This window comes from Peromyscus eremicus, chromosome 1 (genome assembly GCF_949786415.1).
Source record: "Peromyscus eremicus chromosome 1, PerEre_H2_v1, whole genome shotgun sequence".
Lineage (NCBI taxonomy): Eukaryota > Metazoa > Chordata > Mammalia > Rodentia > Cricetidae > Peromyscus > Peromyscus eremicus.
Window position 1 is genome coordinate 177,729,666 of NC_081416.1, and position 11,512 is coordinate 177,741,177.

At 39.4% G+C, this 11,512-nt stretch overlaps 1 long non-coding RNA gene across 1 annotated transcript; it reads right to left on the reverse strand.

Annotated features, from left to right (window-relative positions):
* Positions 1-1,478: 1,478 nt before the first annotated feature.
* On the reverse strand, positions 1,479-6,777 carry LOC131902588 (uncharacterized). The gene is made up of 3 exons (XR_009377096.1): positions 6,635-6,777; positions 4,359-4,659; positions 1,479-1,931 (listed from the first exon to the last, which is right to left on the reverse strand). It is a non-coding gene; the product is annotated as an uncharacterized LOC131902588 (long non-coding RNA).
* Positions 6,778-11,512: the final 4,735 nt, after the last annotated feature.

Here is an 11,512-nt window from a genome sequence, read left to right on the forward strand (position 1 = left end):
CAACTTATGTCTGTTCCACAGATCTATTTCTGCCCTAGATTCCCATTGCCAGACATGAGCACATACTTAAGCTTCTCTCCTTTGCTAGATCTGCTGCACAGACTGAAATTCAAAGTACTCACCTGGCTTTGGGATTCTGCAGGGTGGTGGGTTCATTTGGCCGATCCTGACTCTTAATAAGCAGTGCTGTGTGAGAGTCACCTCAAGCCTGAAGTAGAGGTCTGTGACTCTGTGACCTCACCTCCCTATAGGACTACAATTTTCATTTCACCTACAGTAGGAATGACAGACTGGCTTTGGGAGACCAAATCATTTTGGGAGGCAAACCATTTTACAGTTGGTAATTAACAAAGGCACTTAAGAGGTTTTGTGAATATCTCCAAAGAGGCAAGGTGTTTTGAAGGGCATTGAGTTTTCATCATCTCTGAGGGTTGACTAGTGTCCTATGGAAAGTGCTAGACAGTTTGAGGTCAGATTCATGGCAAAGTTACAGAAGTCTCTATGTCCCACTGGACCCAGGTTTCTCTGACTTTTTCTACCACAGTCAACTTAATTGCTTTTTAAAATTTTAGAGTATTTACTACTTAAGGTTTCCTTAAGTGTTAATATACATGCATTTGTGTTTTAGTCGACCACACTCCACATTATCTCCTTTCTAAAACTTACCCCTACCCCACAATTCTCTTTAAATATTATGTATTCATTCAAAAAACAAAACGAACAAACAAAGGGAAAAACACAGAATACTTAATGAAGTTAGTATGTGCTTAGTGTATGGGCATCTTTGAAAGCATTTGTAGACTCTCAAAAGTCAAATCCTTACTGAAATGTGACACTTTCTTTCCTGAGGCCTTCTGTTTCCAATACTTCTTCAGCTAGGTGTGAGACTTCATGACCACCTCCACTCAGCTTGGATTTTGTCTAACTTGATCTTGTGCAGGTTATCTGCACGCTGTCCTAACACGTGAATTCACATGTGTAAGTGCTCTGTCCTTTCTGAACAAACCCTGTTTCCTTGGAATCATCTTCCACTGCTGGTTCTTACACTCTTTTTGCTTCATCTTCCATGATGATCCCTGAGTATTAGGGGGAAATTTGTGGTATGGATGTGTCATTTTTAGCTTGGATCTACAGAGTCTCTATTCTTAGCACCTTGAATTATTTTAGGCCTGTGTGTTAATCATCACCGACAGAAAATAAAAACTTTTCTTTTTTTTTTTTTTTTTGGTTTTTTGAGACAGGGTTTCTCTGTGTAGCTTTGTGCCTTTTCCTGGATCTTGCTCTGTAGACCAGGCTGGCCTCAAACTCACAAAGATCCACCTGCCTCTGCCTCCTGAGTGCTGGGATTAAAGGCGTGCACCACCACCGCCCAGCAAAAAGAAACTTTTCTGATGAGGATTGAGGGAGAGAGTAAATCTCTAAGTATAAAAACAGGAGCTTATTGGACAGTTTACTAATGCATTCATTTAGTAAAATTGTAATATTAAGTTCTTCCCTAGAGTCTATATAACTCTCTAGCCACATATTCTAGTCCATAAAAATGGTCCTTTCATGGGTTCCATCTTGTGATGTGGGCCTTCAATTCAATCAAGTGGTTGGTTAATCCCATGATGTTCATGACACAATTGCACCAAGTTCATTGTTGTTTCAGCTCTCAGAGTTCATATTTGGGTACTATTGATGATTGCTTCCAGCTCTGTGAAATCTATTCAGTAGGTTTAAAGTTGCCATATTGACTTCTCCATGTTCTATGGCTCAAGTATATGGTACCTTCTGCAATAGGGTCTTACCTTCTATGGACAATAGACTACTAAACATTACAGGCTATTGACACTCTTCTTGGATATCTTCAGTTGATTTCTTAACTTTCAAGCCCTTACACTGATCCAGTTTAGAGTATGCAGCAGAGGAAATAGTCAGTTCTGGGGAGACTATGCAATGAAGTAGGAATAAAAGGAAAAGCATGAAGTGACAATGAGCAGTGCAGATCATTAGAACTCTTAGGACAATGAAATACAAATGGATTGAATAGTGATGGTATGAATATATAATGAGAAAAATAAAAAAATATGGACCATGTTGGGAAACAAACTTTTTAAATCATTAAAAATATCTTTTTTACTTTTGAAATGTAAATGTAATTATATTATTTCCCCTCCCAGTTTTCTCCCCCAACTCCTTGCTGTGGACACCCTCAATCTTCCTCAAATTATCAATCTGGCTTTATTTAATTGGTGTTACAAGGCACACATACATATACTCACATATGTGCATACATACATATGTATACATATGTGTTATGAAATGCCTAAATACAACCTGCTTAATCCATACATTCTGAAGTTTTTCCTAGTTCTGCTTTGTAACATTTCTTGTTTTACATTGCTAATAAAGTAGGTTTTCGGCTGTTACCCCCATAGTTTGATAGTTGTTGTTCAACTCTCTTCAATAGTTTGCCATAGATAGAAGCTAATGGTAGCCTTATGTCTGTCACAGTGTTTCAAAATCAAATGAAGTCAGTGCAGACCCAAATGCCCTTGATCCCTTGCTCCTCCTTCCTCATACTCTTCAGCAACTGTCTTGTGCAACCAAGGCAATTTCAATTTTGCCTTCATTTAATTTTGAAGTTTTGGAAATTGATGCCAGCATCTTGAATACACTGCACAAGAACTAAGTACTATGCCACAGCATGGGTTGCTCTTTTCAAAATTCATTTGTTTATTTTCTTAAAAATTTATTTATATATTTATTTATTGTTTTTACTTATTTTCAGCACAGCCACTGATTCCACTCCCTCTTCTCTTCCCAGTACCTCTGCACAATCCCCTGTCTTCCCACTCACTGCGATCCAAAATCCTATGTGATAAAGCCTTAGTCTCCAGCCTGCAGTGCTGTACTTGGAGGTACTGGAAACTTCTGAAGGTACAGACTATTAGTGGGAACTTGGGCCATTTAGGACAGACATTTGAAGAAGACATTAGAATCCTGGCCATTCTCCCTTTCCTCACTTAGTTTCCTAGGAGACATGAGGAGTACATGTTTACTCTTCCTTCACCATTTACTATCTTGCCTGAGGCACATAAATTAATGAAGGCAAATTCCTGTCTATTGGAAATTTTAATACATATATTAAAACTTAGCAAAATGGTGTCCAATTTACTTCATTTTTAAATTTTGGATTTTTGAGACAAGATTTCTCTGTGTAGCTTTGGATTCTGTCCTGGAACTTGCCAACTAGACCAACCTGACCTCGAACTCACAGAGATTCACCTACCTCTGCCACCAGAGTGCTGGGATCCTTTACTTCTAACAGCACACATAAATTTTTAATTAACTGAACAAGTTTTCTGACCTCTGTCCACATATTTAATTCATTTACTTCAATGTTAAGTTCAAAGCACTAGAGTTGAACAGAAGACTGATTTAGAAACGTGTAGATAACATACACTAACATTATACATATAAAAATTTAATAATGATGGACTAGAGATAAAGGCACTTACGGCAAAGCCTGAATGCTTGGATTGACTACCAAGACCCACTTGGTGGAAGCAGAGAATCAACTCTTGCCAGGTTTCTTATGAAATGCACAATACAACATGAATTTCTCCCCCATGCACATAAGATAGATACAGAAAAACATATCAAAATGTAATAAATAATATCGTACTATCCCTACTATATGCAAATTTTATATACTACCTTGCAGCACAAACATCTCTATATATTAATTTTCTGAAGAATATTAAGAGCATGACTTATGAAAGACAGAGCTTAGGGATACCATAATGGATATCTAATCCTAACTTGCATGTAATTTCAACACTAATAAATAGAATTATATCTCATTATTTGATTTTTAAACATGTCACATACTTTCAAATATTCTAAATGGTTCAAATATGTCAATGGTATCATTTTCTTTAATCTACTTTATTAGTTATTTATTAGTTACAATTACCATTTATTTCTGAACAACAGACTCAAATTGAAGAAAAGAACTACTTGGATCCAATGTGCTTTCATCTTGAATAAAAATATCACTATTTTTGGTTTTTTTTAATACATTTGAACTAAAATAATTTTGTCACTTCCTCTATTTGCTTCATTGCTCCAGACTCTTTCAAGTTTCCTCTCTTCAACTCCTTCCATGCCCTGCCTTTCAAAATTGATACTTTCTTCTTCCCCAATTACTAATGTTACATGTATATACCTATATGTGTATATATACACAAATAGATAAATACATCTTCCTAAATCTATTTTTGTTTTTCTGTGTATATGATTCCAGAATTGACTACTTTCTATTAGATAAACAGTTAGAGAGCTTGTCCCTGGGGAAAGTCAAGATCTCCCACCTTTTGTAGATATCAGTAGCCTGCAGCTCCTTGTCCATGGGTATGGCTGCAAAAGATCTTCTCTCTTCCACATTTATGTCTGTTGATATTGCCATTGTTCAGAATATCCATTTTGGGGAGACCCAGCCTCATAGCAGTCTTTCTGGTGTTCTGGCCCTTCCAATCTTTCTGTTCCCTTTCCTGTGATGATCCCTGAGTCTTACATGCAGGACCTGTGATGTAGATGTACCCACTGGAACTGGACGTTCCACAATTTGTTGATCTCTGTATTGTGTACAGTTGTGATTATTCTGTGATGGTCCTGTTGAGGAAAGGAGAAGCTTATTTGATGAGGAATGTTACTTATATTTATCTGTGGGTCTGAAGATAAGATTTAGTAAGGGATTATGGTAGACTAACCAAATACCAGTTGTAGTGTGACAAATTTTTCCTGGGAAGATATGAAAGACATGTTTTCTCATCAAAGACAGAGATGCCATGACACACCTAGGTATGGATACCACCAAAGATCAACTTAGTGTACTTTGTTTTTTTTATTGGGATTACTTACAGAATTTTAAGAGGGTTGCTTACAGGAGCAGAAATGATTCAAAGATACCTGCATCAAGAGAGCCTATCCCAGCATAGTTGACAGCTCACAAGAGCTAGACATCTGGAACACAAAGCACAGCCTTCATACATTTAAATAGTTTAGAGTGTATTCTTTCCAAGCAACTCATGTTGTCCAAACCTACTCTATTCAACTCTGCTGATTTTTGTTTCTTTCAGGAGCTGGTCTGGTTTCAAGGGTCTTTTTTGCATCTTGACATTTCCAAGAAAGACTCTCAGCTTTTATTGATTACTCTGATAGGGAGGAACCTAATGAATCTTGTCAGTGTCTGGGAATTTCTGATGCTGTTTTGAGTGGTTAAACTTCTTACTTGTGGTGGCCTGAATGAGAATCCCCCTTTGGGGGAGTGATGTTATTATGAGGAGTGGTCTTGTTGGCATAGGTGTGACTGTGTTGGAGGATGTATGTCACTGGGGTGTGCTTTGAGGTTTAAGATGTTCAAGAAAGGCCCAATGTATCTTTCTCTTCCTGCTGATTTCCAATCCAGATGTGTAACTCTTGGCTTCTTCTCAAACAGCATGTCATGCCTATGCCGTGGTTCCCAGCATGATGACAATGGGCTGAACCTCTCAACCTGTAACCCTATCCAATGTAATTTTTTTTTAACTTTTTAGGAGTTCCCCTGGCCATGGGGTCTCTTCACAGCAGTAGAAACACTAAGACACTACATAAGGAAACTCCCCGAAGAGTGGATGTTTTCAATCACTGAGGAAACTGTTACACTATAGGAGAAGTAGATTCTCTTCAAGATCCATGCCTCAGTAACCCAGTGGTTCTACAGCACATCTCTAATAATGATGCCAGGAGAGTTTCAGTGATTATGATCCAAATAATAACTTGTCTGGAAGTCAATACTGCTAATACCATTTTTGAGAGGAAAAATCCTGGCTGTGGCCTTTGGAGACAAAGATGATATGATCATGAAAAGAGTAACTGTGATGGAATGCATTTAGAATTCTTGTCAACCCAATTCAGACTGAGCTGATATGATCTTCTGTGAATGATCCTTGAAGGCCAGATTCTGTACTGTGCCTAGAACACAGAAAGCTTTGGACTTCATGACTTTAAAATGAACTAAGTTGTAAACATTATAGCTGGGATGGAAAGGTATCCTGGCATTTGGGAACCAAGGAATACCACAAAGTCATTCCATACAAAGTGAAGCTCACCCAAGAGATTTATTGGGAGGGGAAAAGATAGGAAGGTTGCTGCCTCTGCTCAGGCAAGAAACAGCAGAGAATTGATCAGAAGGCAGGGTTCATGCAGAATTTGGGGGCAGGCAAAGCTTTCCCAGGTGAGGATTGTTGGGATTTCATGTTCAGACCTTGTGCTTTTTACTTTGTATAGTGTGGTCTTGGTCTAGCCTTTAGGGCAGTTAAAGCGTCCTCTGAGTACAACATGGCATTTGGAGGTTCTCAGGGGAGGGGCCAGGAGTCTTGTGTACCTCTAGTGGCTTATATATGTTGTCAGCATTTTCCTTTCTTTCCTAGCAGAAGCCAAATCCTAATACTCTTGTGAGGCACGAGGCACCAACTCTAGTGAAACTGGTATTAGAAGACCTGTATCTTTGAGAACTGTGTTCTCTCATTTATCATCATCATCATCATCATCATCATCATCATCATCATCATCATCATCAAACTGAGTTCTAAACTGACCCACATACCTTTAGATTCTTCTTCAATCTTGATTATGTCCAAGATGCAGTTCAACACTCACATATCAGGTCACCACATCTTTATTTTCTTTGTTTCACACAAGGCATCTCTACAACCCACAGATGCAAGGTTTTTTATAACCCATTTGACAATGATCCCGTCTCTCAGTATGGAATTCCATGATGTCATAAAGGCAGCATTCTGAAACCATATGCAAACATAGTAGACAGACACCTTGGAAGCCTCCCTGATTACACAAGTCTTCACTAGCCATCACACTACAGGAAGAATCACTGATACGGTGTGACTTCAGGAAACTGAGGAGAGATAGCATGTTTTTGGCATTCTCAAAATTATCTTGAAGCCCCAATTACCAAGATAATTAAAACTCAGTGATAGCCACGTGCTGTGGGATGGTCTGTATGTCAAGTATGTTGCTGATTGGTCAGTAAATATATCACTGATTGGCCATTGGCTAGGCAGGAAGTATAGGCGGGACAAAGAGAAGAATTCTGGGAAGTGGAAGGCTGAGAGAGAGACACTGCCTGCTGCCACCATGACAAGCCACATGTGAAGATCCCGGTAAGCCACGAGCCATGTGGCAAGGTATAGATTTATAGAAATGGATTAATTTAAGCTGTAAGAACAGTTAGCAAGAAGCCTGCCACAGCCATACAGTTTGTAACCGATATAAGTCTCTGTGTTTACTTGGTTGGGTCTGAGTGGCTGTGGGACTGGCGGGTGACAAAGATTTGTCCTGACTGTGGGCCAGGCAGGAAAACTCTAGCTACACATGGCGCCCAACATGTTGGCAAGAGTTTCCACTTAAAACCTGAGTAAAAAGATTCTAAAACGGAGCTAAAAACAGCTCCTAGTTGTCTCTTTCAAGCTAGCGGCAGCCTGCATGTTTGAGCTACTGGCGGGTTCCTGGCCTGCATGCTCGACCTGCAGTATGGCGGGAATGAGGCCTCTGCAAGTGGCACATTAAGCTGTGTGGTGGATTTAGCCTTTGCTAGTACAAACAACAAAAAAAGAGGTTTCTGGGCTATACGCTGCTTTGATAGAAGCATAGACCCACTGTTTCTGAGAGTTGATGGCTCCCAGAGCTGGTGGAAAACGTACCACCACCATGTTGGGAAGCTGAAGTGGGCGGAGCCAGCAGCCACAGCGCCAGAGCCATTTCAGGCTTAGAAGGCTACAGTTTAAAGCAATAGGCTCAAGCTAATATAAAAAAATAAGCCACGTAAAGATGGCTACCACACAGAGAATCTGGATTATGTTCTCTTTGATATTCGTAACTGAAGAAAAACATTTGATTACAAAAGCTGTTGAGTTATGCCAAAATGTATATTTTAAAGGTACCTTGACTTCAAAATTTGGATGTAAGGATATGTTGCTTTGGAAAGGAAGCTCTGCTTTTGTTTCCACAGAAAGCCAGAGGCTATGGATTTGTTCCAGATTAAGATACATCAGGTTTGACCAGCCAAGACCCCCTGAAAGGTCTCCGATGACACGATGGCCCAGATGATCCAACATCCAGAACCATTTCAAGGCAACTGGCTCAGACAATACACCCTCATGGACTACTCCATAATCCTAAAATATTCTTTGTGTCCCCATAAGATACAGCGCCCCCCTCCAGCAGGAAGTAGTAAGAGAAACTACACCCAAATTCCCAAATATACCAAGCTGACTTTGGAGATATGCAAAGGTTAAAACCTTCCTTTTTAAGAAAAGAAAAGGGGAAGTGCTGTGAGATGGTCTGTATGTCAAGTGTGTTGCTGATTGGTCAGTAAATAAATCACTGATTGACCATTGGCTAGGCAGGAAGTATAGGCGGGACAAAGAGAAGAATTCTGGGAAGTGGAAGGCTGAGAGAGAGAGACACTGCCTGCCGCCACCATGACAAGCCACATGTGAAGATCCCGGTAAGCCACGAGCCATGTGGCAAGGTATAGATTTATGGAAATGGATTAATTTAAGCTGTAAGAACAGTTAGCAAGAAGCCTGCCACGGCCATACAGTTTGTAACCGATATAAGTCTCTGTGTTTACTTGGTTGGGTCTGAGTGGCTGTGGGACTGGCGGGTAACAAAGATTTGTCCTGACTGTGGGCCAGGCAGGAAAACTCTAGCTACAGCCACGTGCTCAACTTCTTGTAGCACTCATGAGATGATCCCGTGCTCTTCATGAAGTCTGTGTCATTATTGTGTATTTTGAGATTTTTATCTCAGAAAACCAGTTCTGCACCTTCTGACTGGCATCACTATTGACCATTTTCAGTAGCAATTGGGGACTTGCATAGTTCACAGACTCCTCTGAAGATAATCTTCAGTCCCCATACAGATTCTGTCAGGAAATTTGTAGAGAAAATTATAATTTTCCACTAAGGAGGTGAGATCATTCCATCACAAACATATATCAGAGGCTCCATTCCACACCTGCATATAGCAATCCAGCAAGCAATGCCTGGATATCATGCACTCAAAGGTAGGTATTTGGTGGGGCTGGCAGTGTGATAAATTTTAATCTGATATTTCTAAATCTTATAAAACTGTTTTATGGAAATTACAAAATTTATCTTCCATTATTCATTCTGGCCTCTCTCTTTTGTTTGTTGTAGATTTGAAATCTTCAGAATTGACGTTAGAGAGTTTATTCAAGTGTGATGTGTGTGTGTATGTATGTGTGTGTGTATGTACGTGTGTGTGTGTGTGTGTGTGTGTGTGAAGTGAGCTTTTCACACTTTTGCTTAGCTTTAAAAATCTCCCTCACCAGCTTCCACTAATGATCTGAACAACCATCTGTAGGTCCTTCATGACTTTGGTGTAAATTTGTGAAATCTATTATTGTCTGTCTGCTATGAATAGAACATATACCTGATTGCAAAAAATAAAAATTCACAGGCTGTACACATTTTTCACAGTTGTTCAAATTGATTCATAAATGAACCCATCAGGAAAGCCAGAATCACAGGCATGACACCAATTCCAAAATCATACAATAACTGTACATGAAATATGATGGTGCCCTGAGTAATCAACTTCCATGGTTATACTTTGCACACTCTTCTGTTGCAGAGGTTTCATTTGGTTCAAGCAGGTGCAAGAAGCTGTACATCTGTGTGGCTTAGAATATAGAAATATAAATCTGTGACTGAGAATATAGAATTGTGGACAAGAAAACACAAAGAAAAAGAAGAGGGATGGAGGCACAGATAGATAGAGGTGTTGGGAAAAGAGAGATTAGATAGACATCTTTTAGAAAATCCCTGTTGTTTTACCAACTTGCTCCCTGCACAGGGTCAGAACAGCAACTTCCTTATCTTCCTTGTTATAGCCCTGCCAAATTTTTTATCATTTATCTAAGACAAAAGATGCCATCATCACTCCATCCACAATAAAGTTTCATAGCTTAGACATGGATGGAGTCATGATATAGAAGATAAGCTCTTTTATGCTAAGCATTCACCTGTGTGTGAGTGGAAGTGGCCGGTATGTGTTCCTGCTCTTGCTTTCTTTTCTTCTTCTTCTTCTTCTTCTTCTTCTTCTTCTTCTTCTTCTTCTTCTTCTTCTTCTCCTCCTCTTCTTCTTCTCCTCCTCCTCCTCCTCCACCTCCTCCTCCTCCTCCTCTTCCTCCTCCTACTCCTTCTTTTTGGTTTTGTTTTTTGAAACAGGGTTATGCTGTGTGGCTTTCCTGCCTGTCCTGGTACTCACTCTGTAGACCATACTGGCCTCAAACTCAAAAAATTTGCCTGGCTCTTTCTCCTCAGTGCTGGGATTAAAGGCACGCTCCACCTCCACCCAGCCCCTTTCTTCTTAAACTTTATGGGAGGCAGAGCTAGGCTGATCTCTGTGAGTTCAAGGCCAGCCTGGTCTACAGAGCGAGATCTAGGACAGGCACCAAAACTACACAGAGAAACCCTGTCTCAAAACAACAACAACAAAACAAAACAAAACCTTTAAGGTGAATATATGTGCCTGAAGGATCCTGCTATTGTATTTCTAAAATTTATGTTGCTTTAAAAGAAAGATAACATTTATGCATAGGTCAAGAAAGCTCTTTCATTTCTCCATGACAAATAGGAAAAAGACTTCTATAAAACACAAATTGTTAATGGTTGTTTGATGGAAGTGATGTTGTGGGGAAAATGAGAGAATCCAAGGAGGGATTTTGACAAGTCAGTACTAGAATTAACCATTTATGTTGGTTTGTAACCAAATTTGGGCAGCATGGTTCTATTTTCTTTCTAATATGGATGTTACTCTTAGATTTTCTGGAAATAATTCAGAAAATAAAAATATTATTTCAACACAAGACCTCACTGGTTCAGCAGGTTCCCATGCTGTGTGAGGCCCAGGGCACTGATGTCACACATCCCCTGCTCTCTCTAGATTCCTGTGATCAGAATAAATCCTGACACTTACTGTGAATTTCTACCCTGAATTATGAGCAGAATGTGTATGACTCCAGTTCTGTCTTCCAGAACAGACTTTATAACAAACTTTGAAATTCCTCTCAAGATCCAGCTGTCTTTACTCATCTTCATTTCAGAATTGCCTTACCCATATCCCACATTCTTCCCCTTCTTCTCATTTTCTTCTGGCTTTGTTTCTGTCACTTGACTTCACTTCCCTCTGCATCTTCAATTATCTTTTCAATACTCTGTGACCCTTCAGAGTGATAAAAGGCACATCACAGAGCCTAAAAAGTCCTTATAATAGAAGAGGAATGTAAATATGCATATGAATGCTCTAACATGATATGCCAGTTTTTCTGGGGGTAATTTCATCTCTCATTTTCATAATCTGGGGCTTTTCCAATTTCTTAATTATGGAAAAAATTTTAACAATAATTTGGTTAAGTTCCACCTTTTTTAATCTTCAT